Source organism: Ranitomeya imitator, chromosome 3 (genome assembly GCF_032444005.1).
Source record: "Ranitomeya imitator isolate aRanImi1 chromosome 3, aRanImi1.pri, whole genome shotgun sequence".
Classification (NCBI taxonomy): Eukaryota; Metazoa; Chordata; class Amphibia; order Anura; family Dendrobatidae; genus Ranitomeya; species Ranitomeya imitator.
The window spans coordinates 179644447-179661604 of record NC_091284.1 but is presented as its reverse complement, the minus strand read 5'-3'; the positions used below and the strand labels follow the sequence as shown (position 1 = coordinate 179661604).

At 43.1% G+C, this 17158-nt stretch overlaps 1 protein-coding gene across 6 annotated transcripts in view; it reads left to right on the top strand.

The window, feature by feature from the left end:
- The window catches only part of NDP (norrin cystine knot growth factor NDP), a 283995-nt gene that overhangs the window by 75124 nt on the left and 191713 nt on the right, over positions 1-17158 (top strand). The gene's annotated exons all lie outside the window — the stretch shown is intronic.

Sequence of the window (17158 nt, the reverse complement as noted above, 5' to 3'; positions counted from 1 at the left end):
AGCATCTTTATTATTATGGCAGCGTAATGTTCGAAAGGGGAAAATCGGTGCGCTCACACAGCAGTGCATGGATCGGGCGCCGATCTCCTGACCAGCATCCTCATACATGCTGTGAGGCTGCTGAGTTCAGGTTAGGAGACCCGCGGCCCGTCCCAAGTGCAGACCGATATTCACCAACGGTTCCACTAGTCAGATTCCTCTAGTTAGATCAAGAGTCTACCTTGTCGTGGTGGCGGCTTAAAAAAATCTTTTGGTTAAAACAAAAGCTGATAGCTATGTATGTGATATGGTGTTAATGTGTGATTGGTGAGGACGGGGTGCAGAAGTGGAGTTTTTCCAAGAGTGGGCGGTGGGACTGTGGAAGGTTCGATGGGTGGAGGCGGAGCTAGGGTGGAGGTGGAACTGGGGGTGGAGTCTGGGCGGAGTTTGAGGGGGGTCTAGGAAACTGTTGGCTGTAGGCGTTCACCACCCCTCCTCCTCCTCCAGAAGCGAAAGCTCGTCCACAGAGCGCAGTCGCATGACCACTCCATCCGCAGCTGCCAGTGTTGCACACGAGGTGTCCCATTATCGAACAGCTAGTAGTAAGCATCAGCAGGCTGTGTTAGAAATGAAGTGTTTGGGCGACAACATATACACCGCAGAAGTACTGGCCAAGTACTTGCAGCAACAAACTCAGTCATGGCTGGGCAGTGTACATCTTGAGGCAGGCAAGGTAGTCAGTGATAACGGAAGGAGTTTTATGGCTTCCATAGCCCTTTCAGAACTTAAGCACATACCTTGCCTGGCTCACACCTTGAGCCTGGTGGTGCAGTGGTTCCTCAAAAATTATCCAGAGTTACCAGCCCTGCTTCTGAAGGTGCGAAGACTTTGCTCGCACATCCACCGTTCACCCGTACACTCCAGCCATATGCTGAACCATCAGCGATCGCTGAATCTTCCCCAGCACCGCCTAATAATCAACATTGCAACAAGGTGGAACTCCACACTGCACATGGTTCAGAGGCTGTGCGAACAGAGGCGTGCTGTGATTAATTTGTGGGAAGATACACATACACAGGCAGGCAGTTGGATGGCAGACATGGAGTTGTCTGATGTGCAGTGGTCGAAGCTCCAAGACCTCTGTCAAGTCCTTCAGCGTTTTGAGGAATGCACACGTGGGAGCATCCCGCTAATGCTGATGCAAAGTTTGACGCACATTGAGGAGCTGGCGTCTGCAGCCGAGGAGGAGGGAAGCCTTGATAACAGTCAGCCATTGTCTGCTCAGGGAACTCTCCTGGATGAGGTGGCGGAGGAAGAGGAGGAGGAGGAGGATGTTGGGGATGAATATTTATGGGAGGAGGATGCTTCTCAAGGGGCAATAGAAACTGGTGGCGTTGCAAAGTCAGGGACACAAGTGATGTTAATTTGCAAGAAAGTGCTCCTCAACCCAGCACAAGCAGTGATTTGACACCTGGAACATTGGCCCACATGGCTGAGTATGCCTTGCATATCCTAAAAAGTGACCCCCGCATTATCAAAATGATGACCGATGACGATTACTGGTTGGCCTGCCTCCTGGATCCACGATATAAAGGAAAATTACAAAATATCATGCCACATGAGAACCTTGAGCAAATATTGGCTACCAAACAACCAACTCTTGTAGACCGTTTGGTTCAGGCATTCCCAGCACACAGCATTGGTGATGGTTCTCACACGAGCGGTAGGGGCAACATGGCAGAGGTGTTAGAGGTGCACAAATCTGAAGTGGCGTTGGACAGAGGGGTTTTATGACCAGGTTGTGGAGTGATTTCGCAATGACCGCTGACACGACAGGTACTGCTGCATCGATTCAAAGTAACAGGAGACAGCATTTGTCCAGTATGGTTATTAACTACTTTTCCTCCCTTATCAATTTTCTCCCTCACAGGTCACTCCCCTTTGATTACTGGGCATCTAAAATAGACACCTGGCCTGAATTGGCACAAAATGCATTACAGGAGCTCGCTTGCCCTGCTGCTAGTGTGCTATCAGAAAGAGTCTTCAGTGCTGCTGGTTCAATACTGACCGAAAAAAGGACACATCTGGCTACCCAGAATGTTGATGATCTATCCTTCATTAAAATGAACCAATCATGGATTTCAAATTATTTTGCCCCACCTTCCCCTGCTGACACGTAGCTTGCCTGAAAAATGTCTTGCTCTTGGCCTCCTCTTACTGACTTCTCCAATTCCTCCTTTTGCAGCTGCTGAATATCCACCATAGGCCATTTTTCTACCTCCCTAAATGGGCTGACTCCCCCCACAGGGCCGTGGTCACCACCTGGCACAAGCACCCGTGCGAGTGCCATTTGTCTGGACAGGTGGGTGGGCCCATTCTTGGGCGACGGCACTGGCACAGGGTCCCTCATAGTACAATGAAGTGTCTCTGACGGTGGTGGTGCACAACCAACGTCAGACACACCGTCGTAATGTGAGGGACCCTGTGCCAGTACCACTGCCCACGAGTGTTCCCCCCAGTTCGAACAGTGCTCTACTGTTGTGAATTCTGCTTTTGGGCTCCCTCCGGTGGTTGTAGGTGGTAATGCAGTTGTCTCTGGGCTGCAGTCTTGGACAGGTGTATCTGCTGATTGCAGTTCTGACTGGAGTATTTAGGTTTGCAGGACTCTTTAGTCCTTGCCAGTTCTCAATGTTTCTTGGGAAGTGTTGGATCCCTGTCTGGCTTCTCCTGCTTTGCTGCCAATTCAGCAAAGATAAGTGTCTGTTTCTTTTTCTATGGCACACAAGCTGTGTGCTTGTTTTTTTTATTGTATTCCTGCTCTGGGTTTAGTATTCTCTGGAGTTGCAGATATACGTTCCATGTCTTTAGTTAGATGGAGGAATTTTTGTATAATCTGCTGTGGATGTTTTTAGAAGGGTTTTAATACTGACCGCACAGAACTCTGTCCTATCCTTTCCTATTTTAGCTAGTGCGGCCTCTTGTGCTAAATCCTGTTTTCTGACTCTCCTACTCACAGCCAATATTTGTGGGGGGCTGCCTATCCTTTGGGGTTCTGCTCTGAGGCAAGATAGTATTCCTATTTCCATCTTTAGGGGTATTTAGTCCTCCGGCTGTGACGAGGTGTCTAGGACTTGTTAGGTACAACCCACGGCTACTTCTAGTTGCAGTGTTAGATCAGGATTTGCGGTCAGTATAGTTACCACCTACTCCAGTGAAAGTTTTCATGCTGCTCCAAGGTCACCGGATCATAACACTCTACCACTTGCAATACTTACCTCTCCCTGCTCCACCACTGTGTAGTCTGTGCTGTTAAATCCTTCAAAGGCACTGCCAATACAAATTTGTTGAAATGATAGATGATAGTTAAAATATACAGGGGCCCTGGCCTCCATTTAGACCAGTTAATACTTTGCACCTACTACCACTGTCTGCTACTCAGCAGAGGAGCCCACCCCTGTACCTAGCTATGCCACCTGTTTATTTATGAACAATTTTTTGTCAGACATTTAGCCCACTTTATTATTTGGGCCTACTAACTGTGTCTGCCACTGATTACAGTTTTCCTCCACTGAACAAAGCAATGCCGCCTGTTTAGTCCTGTCACCAATTTTGAACTGCATTTAGCCTACTCTATTATTTGGGCCTACTAACTGTGTCTGCCACTCATTACAGTTTTCCTCCACTGTACAAAGCAATGCCGCCTGTTTAGTCCTGTTACCAATTTTGAACTGCATTTAGCCTACTTTATTATTTGGGCCTGCTAACTGTGTCTGCCACTCATTAAAGTTTTTCTCCACTGAACAAAGCAATGCCGCCTGTTTAGTCCTGTTACCAATTTTGAACTGCATTTAGCCTACTTTATTATTTGGGCCTGCTAACTGTGTCTGCCACTGATTACAGTTTTTCTCCACTGAACAAAGCAATGCCGCCTGTTTAGTCCTGTTACCAATTTTGAACTGCATTTAGCCTACTTTATTATTTGGGCCTACTAACTCTGTCTGCCACTCATTACAGTTTTCCTCCACTGAACAAAGCAATGCCGCCTGTTCAGTCCTGTTAGCAATTTTGAACTGCATTTAGCCTACTTTATTATTTGGGCCTATATCTGTTTTTCCTTCTCATCCTGCCCATTGCCCAGCCATTGCTAGATGAGTCTGCTAGTACATTGACCCAGAAACTATATTCCCCTTGCACTCTACACAGCCAGAATCTGACCCTGCTGAAAGTCAGGTTCCCCTTCCCACATACTATACCACCTTACACGGAGACAAAGAGGAAGGTGCAGATGAAAGTGAAGGTTCCTTCATCAGGTGGGGGGCATACTCGTTGGCGACGTCACTGGCACAGGACCCCTCATAGTATGCAAAAGTGTCTCTGCCAGTGGGAGGCGCCACCCGCCGTCAAACACACCGCGGTACTATGAGGGGCCCTGTGCCAGTGCCAATGATTGGCCCCCCCTGCTTGCTCAGGATCACAGCACTTGCAAAGTTGAAATACTTACCTCTCCCTGCTCCACTGCCGTGACGTATTCCGCATTTCCTGGGCCCACGAAAATCTTGAGCCAGCACAACTTTAGCCAAATGACCCCCTGTTTTCAATGCCTAACTATTATTATAAAGTACATTAAGATTGACAAGCTTAAGAAATAAGAATTGATGTTTTTGGCATTAAAATGGGCACTGCAGGTGTTTTCCTGTCCTCCACTCACTGCCGACTTTGATTCATTGGGCTTCGTGTTTCAGTCGGCCCCCGACTTTTAGCAATAATCGGCCGATTTCACCTGACCCGACTTTTGACAAAGTCGGGTTTCGCGAAACCCGACTCGATCCGAAAAAGTAAAAGTCGCTCAACTCTACTGAACAGTACATTATGCCCAGTTCATGCTTCTAGAGATACGCACCCGTAAATTAGGTGGTCTCTCATCACTACAGAATTGCCAAATTTGTGGATGCTAAATGTGGTTTAGGCACACTGGGGCTCAGAAGGGAGGGGCATTTTGATTTGGGAGCACAAAATTTGCTGGATTTCTTTTGGGGTACGAGGATCCATTTTGCTTTTCCAGAGTCTTTGTACTACCAGTAACGTGTAAGCCCCACGTATTTCCATTGACAAGTAATGGACTTGAGTGGAGACTTGGTATTTTTGTGGATTGAGTTGAAGCTTTTATTGGGAATATTTTACATAATGTTTGGTATCACTTTTATCCGTCGCTCTACGATGAGCACTTACTTTGGGGTTTCCATCTAAATCTCCAAGTGACGTGATTCAGATGAAATCCCCGAGGGATCCATTCACTTTAATGATGCATTAGAGTTACACTGGACTCTATTTGAACTCCTTTCAGTGGTTTCCTTCTTTTCAGAAGTGCACAAACTGTGGCAGACCCTGCTTTTATGCACACCTAAAAAGGCGAACAGCACCGGTACTGCCAGACTGCATCCACAATGATTCCATCTGCTTCATTATAGGGAATCTTCCACCAGGGGTTCCATCTGAATCACGTATTTCAGAGATTTACACGGAAACCCCGGTGTAAGCACTCAGCGCAGAGCACAGAATAAATGTGAGCAATCTTTGGGAGGTTGATTGAAAAAATGAACAGCAGGTGAAGAACTGATTTTATTTATTTTTTACGCCATTATTCATGAGGTATTAGTGATTAGACAATTTTATTCTTTGGGTCACTGCAATTACAGATTTACTGTATATCGGGTTTTAATGCTGGCTGCTGTCACACACTAAAAAATGCTTTTTATTGCAAAAACTAGTTTTTTGTATCACCATATTTGGTAGCTTTAATTTTTCCATATATTTATCAACAGAGTCATGTGACAGCTTGTATATTGTGTGATGAGTTGACGTTTTTATTATATACCATTTTCGGTCACATAACTTTTTTATCTTCTTCTATTCTAATTTTTGGGAGGCAGAATGAGCAAAAACCAGCAATTCAGGAGCAGTTTTTTTTTTTTTTTTTGGGGGGGGGGGCTGTTATTCCACGTGTGGTAAAATTAATAAGATAGCTTTATTCTTCAGGTCAGTGCAATTACAGTAATACCACATTTATATACGGTACATTTTATGTTTTGGCGCTTTTACACAATAAAAACTATTTTATAGAAAAAATAATTATTTTTGTATTGCGTCATTCTGAGAGGTATAACTTTTTTATTTTTCTGCTGATTCAATTGTATGCCAATTTTTTTGGTGGGAAAAGATGTAGTTTTCAGCAATACATTTTTTATTTACATTCTTTTTTTATTGAGCTTTAATCCAATTTTTGTTTGGCGATATGATGAAAATAAGATGAAAAACTTCAGACCACTAATGCAGCTTCATGTATTTCTATGAGACTTATTTTTCTGCTGATTCAGCTATATGGCAATTTTTGGGGGGGCGGAAAAGATGTCATTTTCAGCGATATATTTTTTATTTACTTTATTTTTAATTGCATTTTAATCCAATTTTTGTTTGGCAATATGATGAAAATATGCTGAAAAACTACAGACCACTAATGCACCTTCATGTATTTCTATGAGACTGTCACGCTTGGGTTGGGAGACCCAAGGCCAGTCCATGCGTTGCGGTCCGAGATCGGACTAAGATTCACAGAAATCAGCATGAAGCTTAAGAGTATCAGTTTACTGATGTTGATTTTGCCCTGGCTGGTAATGAAAATGAAAAAAAAAAAAGATTAAATAAATAAATCATAACCAGTTGCTCAAAAAGGCAAAAATGAACTGCTTCTATTGAAAAGAAATAGAAATAAATGGTCCCAGTGTACTGTTACATTTTGCATAAATGAATAGTTAGAAAACAAAAATAGCATGGGTTCCTCGGATTTCACATATCCAATTAACGTAAAAATGACAGCAGCAAACTAATACAATCAGAATGTAATGGTCCATGGTTATTCGTCCGTTTATAGCCGAAAAACAACCAGCAGTCACTCCAGAGGTGGCCTGTCACACTGAATAGCTCAATTCTGAAGGTAACTCAGCCATCTTGAATACCCCTGCGTTGGGTAGATATAATAGTTTGTGTGTATATATGTCCTCCCTCTATCTGAAACTAAACCTGTCAAAAACTGAACTCCTCGTGTTCTCTCCCTCTACTAACCTACCTTTGCCTGACATTGCCATCTCCGTGTGCGGTTCCACCATTACTCCAAAGCAACATGCCCGCTGCCTTGGGGTCATCCTTGATTCTGACCTTTCATTCACCCCTTACATCCGATCACTGGCTCGCTCTTCTTACCTGCATCTCAAAAACATTTCTAGAATTCGCCCTTTTCTTAATTTCGACTCTGCAAAAACTCTGACTGTTTCACTTATTCATTCTCGTCTGGACTATTGTAACTCTCTACTAATCGGCCTCCCTCTTGCAAAACTCTCCCCGCTCCAATCTGTCCTGAATGCTGCAGCCAGGATCATATTCCTCACCAACCGTTACACCGATGCCTCTACCCTGTGCCAGTCATTACACTGGCTACCCATCCACTCCAGAATCCAGTACAAAACTACTACCCTCATCCACAAAGCACTCCATGGCTCAGCACCACCCTACATCTCCTCCCTGGTATCAGTCTACCACCCTACCCGTGCCCTCCGCTCCGCTAATGACCTCAGGTTAGCATCCTCAATAATCAGAACCTCCCACTCCCGTCTCCAAGACTTTACACGTGCTGCGCCGATTCTTTGGAATGCACTACCTAGGTTAATACGATTAATCCCCAATCCCCACAGTTTTAAGCGTGCCCTAAAAACTCATTTGTTCAGACTGGCCTACCGCCTCAATGCATTAACCTAACGATCCCTGTGTGGCCTATTTATAATAAAAAAAAAAAAAAAAAAAAAAAAAAAAAGGTTCCTCGCATCATGTTCTCATACACTTTATGCAGTATTAGCCCTCTGTGTCTGTACTGCTACATACTTAGGCAGGTAACTGGTTCATGCAGCTTTACATGAACACCTGAGCCTTACACTATAGCTGGTCCGAATAACTAAAGCAATTGTTACCATCCACCTCTCGTGTCTCCCCTTTTCCCCATAGTTTGTAAGCTTGCGAGCAGGGCCCTCACTCCTCCTGGTATCTGTTTTGAACTGTATTTCTGTTATGCTGTAATGTCTATTGTCTGTACAAGTCCCCTCTATAATTTGTAAAGCGCTGCGGAATATGTTGGCGCTATATAAATAAAATTATTATTATTATTATTATTATTAGGAGTGAGGCGGAGGGGTAGGGATGGTACAGTCAGTAGGTGACAAAAGAACAACACTGACTAATACCAATTTATAGTGATTGTGGTTAAAAGTTGTCACATACTTTATTAAAGCTGTAATAATGTGTTAAAAAAACTTTATTAAAAAAACATTCCTGACACTATCCCTCTGTGATCGTTTAATTCAATGGGAACTAAAGGTAACATTTCTCCTTGTGGAGAGTGACATGCCTGGCTTGGCATGCCAATGTGAGGAAGCTTGTAAGCCCTGCAATGTTTCTCAAGGAAATTAAATATGCAAACTGCTTTTAAGAGAGGAAAAGGACTAGAACTCTAGTGCTCATATTGAAAGTGGCAATCCTAAAAGTCAATATCTACCCTTTAATGACCCTTGCCATATGACTTAGGATAAAATCGAAACCAAACTCTCAGTTTGCAGACAAGGTGTTTCATGGTGTTGCTCCTCACCCTCTCTAAAGAGGAAGACTCTAGTAGGCTAATCCAACACTAGATATGATCACAACAATACCAAGTGTTTGTATTTTTTTATGTTTTACTTCTTCTACACGAGAAATGACTTATAAATAAAGGATTTTTGTCACTATATTCTGATACTCGTAACTTTCCTTTTTTACATACTGTAGATTGAGATGTATGAAGGTTTGTTTTGTTGTGGTACAAGCTGTACTTTGTAACAGTACAATTTTTGTATATGTAGAATTTTTTTATCACTTATTTTTGGCCTCGGACTGTGACCTAAAAATGCTTTTGTATTTTTTTTTTTTGTCTATTACGAGCCCTCTTGGTACTGACCCAGGCCTCTTAATTATCCTGCCTCACATTAAGCAGTGACGAGCATCACAATACAGTTATGCCTGTTTTAAGGAAGGGGTTAAAGGACAGAGATCTATCAAGGTCTGATATTCACAACACATATCTGTATATTGTGATACAAACTAAGAGGATTTCAAAAGAAGAATTAGTGATGTCTGGCATGCTGAAAAAGTTTACAAAACCATCTCCAAAGAGTATGGACTCCACCAATCTACAGTCAGATGTACAAATGGAGGGAATTTAAAACCATTATTATCCTCTCTAGTCAAAGATCACACCAACAGCAAGGCATATAATAGTTCATGAGGTCACAAAGGTACCTCAAGGTAACCTTTAAGCAAGTAAAGACCTAGCTTACATTTGCTAATTTTAATCTTTATGAATTCACCATCTGGAGGACACTGAACAACAATAGGGTTTATGGCAATATTGCCGGGTAGAAAGCCACTGCTCTCGAAAAAGAAACATTGTAAAGATCATCTGAACAAGCCAAGCCAGGAGGCTATTGGAACAATATTTTGTGGATGTATGAGATGGAAGTGAAGAATTTTAGTTTAAATGAGAATCTGTTACGCACTTATCTCAACTCCAAGGTCGGGCTCCACTCTCTTCTCCTATGAGAGCACATAACAAATTGCACAAAGAACGAGAGGGTAGTAAAATAAAGAAATGTTTACTGAATTCAAAAATATTACCAGATATTAAAATTCTGTGTCCTGGGGAGATGAAAAAAGGATGTCATGCCTGCCGTAAAGCGCAAAAATCGGAATAGAAAGTGATCAAAATATTATGTGCCCGAAATATGGAAAAATTATAGCTCTCAAAATGTGGTGATGCAAAAACCTGTTTTTGCAATAAAAAGCGTCTTTTAGTGTGTGACAGCAGCCAAACATAAAAAACCCGATATAAATCTGGTATCGCTGTAATCACAGCGACCCGAAGAATAAAGTCACCTAATCAGTTATACCGCAAGATGAACTGCGTAAAAAATAAATAAAACCAATGCTTCAGATGTTGTTGTTTATTTTCATTCTGCCTCCCAAGGATCGCAGTAAGGCTTGGCGTACAGTTATCCTACTCTGAGCTCTTCAGGGCTTCCATGTGAATCTCTGAAATACATTATTCAGACAGAATCTCTGGCAGAAGATTCCCTATCATGAGGCAGATGGAGGCACTGTGGATGCCATAGGACCTGTGATCCAGCAGTGTCCGTCTTTTTAGGATTGCATAAAAGTGCCATCGGCAACAGTTTTGTGCACTTGTGAAAAGAAGGACACTGCTGAACAGAGGTCAGACAGAGCCCAGAGTAACTCTGCTGCCTCATTATAGTGAATGGATCCATCGGTGGTTTCATCTGTCACATCACTCAGAGATTTAGATGAAAACCCCAATGTAAGTGCTCAGTGTAGAGCACCAGATAAACGTGATCCTAAATGTTATGTAAAATGTTCCCAATAAAAGCTTCAACTCTTTTGGTGTCTTCAAGATAATTAATCTCTGTTAGTATGCCCCGTATCCAAGATGGCGGCTGCTCCCTCATCACATCTCTATCTTGGCATATACAGCCTGACCATATACTAGGACTTCTGTCTACCGAATTAGTACAGAGTCCTGCTGTCTATAGGTAATTTTCTCATCAGCTGTTTCTAAGGTGACTAATGATGTAGTGACCTGGGGATTCCCTTACACCAAGTCCTGAACCTTGTATAGAGGAGAAAGGGTGATTACCTAGAATTTGTTTAGTCTAAACTGCCAAATTTAGGCCAAATTCAATTTTATAGAAGCAAATGGGTCGACATCATCTACTGGTAGGTGTTTAACAGTCCCAAAGTGATTACCTATTTTTTTCAAGTGAGTAACTTTTGATATAAACACAAGTAAACCAGTAAAATTGTGATCATCTGTGAGACAGTAGTTATATAAGTAAAAATTCAACTACATGCTGCAGAGGCAGTAGTAAACTTTGAAACATGGAATCCTAATATCTAAATTCTCTTGGGAACACTGGAACAAAATTTACAGCTAGTTACTCACGGTGCCCAGCACCAGCATTGTGTCCTATCGAAGGGCCTCTTATGACATTTTCTAGTTGCAAGGCTACCCTCCTTCTTTCTCAGCTTTTGGTACCTGCCATAGCCCTTCTTCCATGGATTCTGGTTCTCTCATTTGCAGCACACAGTATCATACAGTTACAAATGCAGGCCAAACATCAGGCCTAGCAGGCTAGTTAAAGGAGCATTGGCCTAAGTCCCATGAGTCCCTGGTTATTGAGGTTTGTACCTTTCATTCCTTGAAGTGTATTTTCGCCTGAAGTGCCTTATCGCATACTACCTGTGGACAGACTTGGCTCTGTTTTTGGCAAAAAAGCAGCCAGAATTTTTTTTAATTCTGTGCAAACTTTTTAACAACATGCATAACTTATGCTTATAATCTTTTGCACTTTTACATGATGTACTCATATTGATCTTCATTATGCTTACTGCTTTATTGCATAAATTGACCAGTTTATGTACTATATTATACTATACTTGTAGGCTGAAACCAATTAGCACATTAGTTTTTTTTCAGTTTTATGTGTCACATCTAATTCAACACTAAACTATAGTTTTCTTCAGCTGAAAGAAAAGCAGTTGGAGCATGAAATCACGAGAGCTTAACCCCTTAATCCCATATGACGTACTATCCCGTCAGGGTGACCTGGGACTTAATTCCCAGTGACGGGATAGTACGTCATATGCGATCGGCCGCGCTCACGGGGGAAGCGCGGCCGATCGCGGCCGGGTGTCAGCTGCCTATCGCAGCTGACATCCGGCACTATGTGCCAGGAGCGGTCACGGACCGCTCCCGGCACATTAATTCCCGGCACACCGCGATCAAAGATGATCGCGATGTGCCGGCGGTGCAGGGAAGCATCGCGCAGGGAGGGGGCTCCCTGCGGGCTTCCCTGAGACGATCGGTACAGGGTGATGTACTCACCGTGTACCGAGCGTCTTCTCCCTGCAGGCCCTGGATCCAAAATGGCCGCGGGGCTGCTTCCGGGTCCTGCAGGGAGCACTTCCGGGTCAGGATCAGGCTGTAGCTGCAGCTCTAATCCTGCCCGGCTGTATGTCAGATCACCGATCTGACAGTGTGCTGTGCACACTGTCAGATCGGTGATCTGTGATGTCCCCCCCTGGGACAAAGTGAAAAAGTAAAAAAAAAATTTCCACATGTGTAAAAAAAAAAAAAAAAAAAAATCCCTAAATAAAGAAGAAAAAAAAAAATATTATTCCCATAAATACATTTCTTTATCTAAAAAAAAACAAAACAAAACAATAAAAGTACACATATTTAGTATCGCCGCATCCGTAACGACCCAACCTATAAAACTGGCCCACTAGTTAACCCCTTCAGTGAACACCGTAAGAAAAAAAAAAAAAAAAACGAGCTAAAAAACAACGCTTTATTATCATAATGCTGAACAAAAAGTGGAATAACACGCGATCAAAAAGACGGATATAAATAACCATGGTAGCTCTGAAAACGTCATCTTGTCCCGCAAAAAACGAGCCACGATATAGCATCATAACCAAAAAAATATCAAAGTTATAGTCCTCAGAATAAAGCGATGCCAAAATAATTATTTTTTCTAAAAAATAGCTTTTATCATATAAAAGCGCCAAAACATAAAAAAATTATATAAATGAGGTATCGCTGTAATCGTACTGACCTGACGAATAAAGCTGCTTTATCAATTTTACCAAACGCGGAACGGTATAAACGCCTCCCCCAAAAGAAATTCATGAATAGCTGGTTTTTGGTCATTCTGCCTCACAAAAAATCGGAATAAAAAGCGATCAGAAACTGTCACGAGTCCGAAAATGTTACCAATAAAAACATCAACTCGTCCCGCAAAAAACAAGACCTCACATGACTCTGTGGACCAAAATATGGAAAAATTATAGGTCTCAAAATGTGGAGACGCAAAAACTTTTTTGCTATAAAAAGCGTCTTTTAGTGTGTGACGGCTGCCAGTCATAAAAATCCGATATAAAAAACGCTATAAAAGTAAATCAAACCCCCCTTCATCACCCCCTTAGTTAGGCTAGGTTCACATTGCGTTAATGGGTTAACGCTAACGGACAGCGTTGCACGGCGAAAATGTCACAATTAACTCCGTGCAACGGGTCCGTTAGCACACCCATTGACAGCAATGTGATTTTCGGGTGTAGCGCATCGCTAGAGCGTGCCATTTTCGGCTCGCGCTAGCAAGGTGCCGTTCTTTTGTGGCGCGCCTCGGACGCTGCTTGCAGCGTCCGCGGTGCGCCCGAGGTCCGATCCCCGATCTACCAGAGCGGGGACGTTAACGCGACCACTAAACGCGACACCTAAAAAGACATTGCGTTAGCGCAATCCGCTAGCTCTAGCGCTAAACGGATTTCCCTAACGCAATGTGAACCTAGCCTTAGGGAAAAATAATAAAATTAAAAAAAATGTATTTATTTCCATTTTCCCATTAGGGTTAGGGCTAGGGTTAGGGATTACATTTTCGGTTGGGATTAGGGTTGGGATTAGAATTAGGGGTGTGTCAGGGTTAGGTGTGTGGTTAGGGTTACAGTTGGGATTAGGGTTAGGGGTGCGTTTGGACTAGGGTTTCAGTTATAATTGGGGGGTTTCCACTGTTTAGGCACATCAGGGGCTCTCCAAACGCGACATGGCGTCCGATCTCAATTCCAGCCAATTCTGCATTGAAAAAGTAAAACAGTGCTCCTTCACTTCCGAGCTCTCCCGTGCGCCCAAACAGGGGTTTACCCCAACATATAGGGTATCAGCGTACTCGAGACAAATTGGACAACAACTTTTTGGGTCCAAGTTCTCTTGTTATCCTTGGGAAAATAAAAATTTGGGGGGCTAAAAATAATTTTTGTGGGAAAAAAAAGGATTTTTTATTTTCACGGCTCTGCGTTGTAAACTGTAGTGAAACACTTGGGGGTTCAAAGTTTTCACAACACATCTAGATAAGTTCCTTGGGAGGTCTAGTTTCTAATATGGGGTCACTTGTTGGGGGTTTGTACTGTTTGGGTACATCAGGGGCTCTGCAAATGCAACGTGACTCCTGCAGACCAATCCATCTAAGTCTGCATTCCAAATGGCGCTCTTTCCCTTCCAAGCTCTGCCATGCGCCCAAACAGTGGTTCCCCCCACATATTGGGTATCAGCGTACTCAGGACAAATTGGACAACAACTTTTGGGGTCCAATTTATTCTGTTACCCTTGTGAAAATACAAAACTGGGGGCTAAAAAATAATTTTTGCGAAAAAAAAAAATATTTTCACGGCTCTGCGTTATAAACTGTAGTGAAACACTTGGGGGTTCAAAGCTCTCAAAACACATCTAGATAAGTTCCTTAGGGGGTCTAGTTTCCAAAATGGTGTCAATTGTGGGGGGTTTTAATGTTTAGGCACATCAGGGGCTCTCCAAACCAACATGGCGTCCCATCTCAATTCCAGTCAATTTTGCATTGAAAAGTCAAATGGCGCTCCTTTCCTTCCGAGCTCTGCCATGCGCCCAAACAGTGGTTTACCCCCACATATGGGGTATCGTGGCACTCAGGACAAATTGCACAACAACTTTTGTGGTCTAATTTCTTCTCTTACCCTTGGGAAAATAAAAAATTGGGGGCAAAAAGATCATTTTTGTGAAAAAATATGATTTTTTATTTTTACGGCTCTGCATTATAAACTTCTGTGAAGCACTTGTTGGGTCAAAGTGCTCACCACACATCTAGATAAATTCCTTAGGGTGTCTACTTTCCAAAATGGTGTCACTTGTGGGGGGTTTCAATGTTTAGGCACATGAGGGGCTCTCCAAACGCAACATGGCGTCCCATCTCAATTCCAGTCAATTTTGCATTGAAAAGTAAAATGGCACTCCTTCTCTTCCGAGCTCTCCCATACGCCCAAACAATGGTTTACACCCATATATGGGGTATCAGCGTACTCAGGACAAATTGGACAACAATTTTTGAGGCCCAATTTCTTCTCTTACTCTTGGGAAAATAAAAAATTGGGGACGAAAAGATCATTTTTGTGAAAAAATATGATTTTTTATTTTTACGGCTCTGCATTACAAACTTCTGTGAAGCAATTGGTGGGTCAAAGTGGTCACCACACATCTAGATAAATTCCTTAGGGTGTCTACTTTCCAAAATGGTGTCACTTGTGGGGGGTTTCAATGTTTAGGCACATGAGGGGCTCTCCAAACGCAACATGGCGTCCCATCTCAATTCCTGTCAATTTTGCATTGAAAAGTCAAATGGCGCTCCTTTCTTTCCGAGCTCTGCCATGCGCCCAAACAGTGGTTTACCCCCACATATGGGGTATCAGCGTACTCAGGACAGATTGTACAACAACGTTTGGCATCCATTTATCCTGTTACCCTTGGTAAAATAAAACAAATTGGAGCTGAAATAAATTTTGGTTGAAAAAAAGTTAAATATTCATTTTTATTTAAACATTCCAAAAATTCCTGTCAAACCCCTGAAGGGTTAATAAACTTCTTGAATGTGGTTTTGAGCACCTTGAGGGGTGCAGTTTATAGAATGGTGTCACACTTGGGTATTTTCTATCATATAGACCCCTCAAAATGACTTCAAATGAGATGTGGTCCCTAAAAAAAAATGGTGTTGTAAAAATGAGAACTTGCTGCTCAACTTTTAACCCTTATAACTCCCTAACAAAAAAAAATTTTGGTTCCAAAATTGTGCTGATGTAAAGTAGACATGTTGGAAATGTTACTTATTAAGTATTTTGCGTGACATATCTCTGTGATTTAAGGGCATAAAAATTTAAAGTTGGAAAATTGCGAAATTTTCTAAATTTTCGCCAAATTTCCGTTTTTTTCACAAATAAATGCAAGTTATATCAAATAAATTTTACCACTACCATGAAGTACAATATGTCATGAGAAAACATTGTCAGAATCACCGGGATCCGTTAAAGCATTCCAGAGTTATAACCTCATAAAGGGACAGTGGTCAGAATTGTAAAAATTGGCCCGGTCATTAACGTGCAAACCACCCTCGGGGCTTAAGGGGTTAAAGCCAATATACTACAGCTATAGCCATAATATATATATATATATATACATATATATATATATATATATATATAGTTAGGACGGGTCCACCGTGCAGGTGAAAACCTGCTGCTAGCAATTAGCAGACTATATGGCGGTACACTAAAGTATACACGCGTGGGTTAACCTCACCCAGCGTGAAAGAAGCAATCCTGTTAAGGCACAGGACCGCGGTACCGCACCTAAAGCGCGAGCAAGTAGTCAGCGAACTCAACCCCAACAGGAATTGAAGTCCGATTAGACCCTTGCTGGCACAACACCGCAACTGGGTGTGTAAGGAAACTAAAGAGCAATATTAAGGCACAAGAGTGCATGCAGTGCCGCACTGACGAACGCCACTAACCACCCAGGCATGGGTAAGGAAAGCACAGAGGAAGTGCACGGCGCCGTACTGGCGGTCACAGCAACTGGACGCTATAATGTGTGACTTGTGCTGTAGGATAAGTCGGGCGCTAGGTAGCAGCCATACACCTTCCGCGAACAGTCATTCAATAGGGTAGGGGTATCCAAGGACGACTTGCACTCACAACATACACACATTAGCAATTGTAAGACAATACTAGCGCATGGCCGTGCGGTCATGCGCAGTTTATATAGCTGCAGCACAGGAAGTGGCCACAGCACCTTTGCCCTTCCAAGACCTGCCAAGAGGACCAATGGAATGTGCTGCAGAGCCTGAGCACATGACCCTCGATCTCCAACGGGAGATCTTACCCTGGGCATGCTTAGTACGTGCAGACAAGGACTTAGTCCCAGAGAAGTCCGCTCACTGCTGACCAGCACTGACTTTAATGGCAGAGACTGGAGAAGCAGCAGTAACTCTCAGAACAGAGTGAGAATGAGCAAGACGCTGGGACCGACGTCCTTGCTGGCAGGCTCCACTGCGGCTGGACAAGAATGGGAGACCGCAGCGGAGGTGGCTCGAGATTCCCCCTGTGCAGAAGCGGGAACTCAACCCCTAACATTACCCCCCCCTAGGGCCCCCCCCTCCTTGGGCCTCGCTACGTT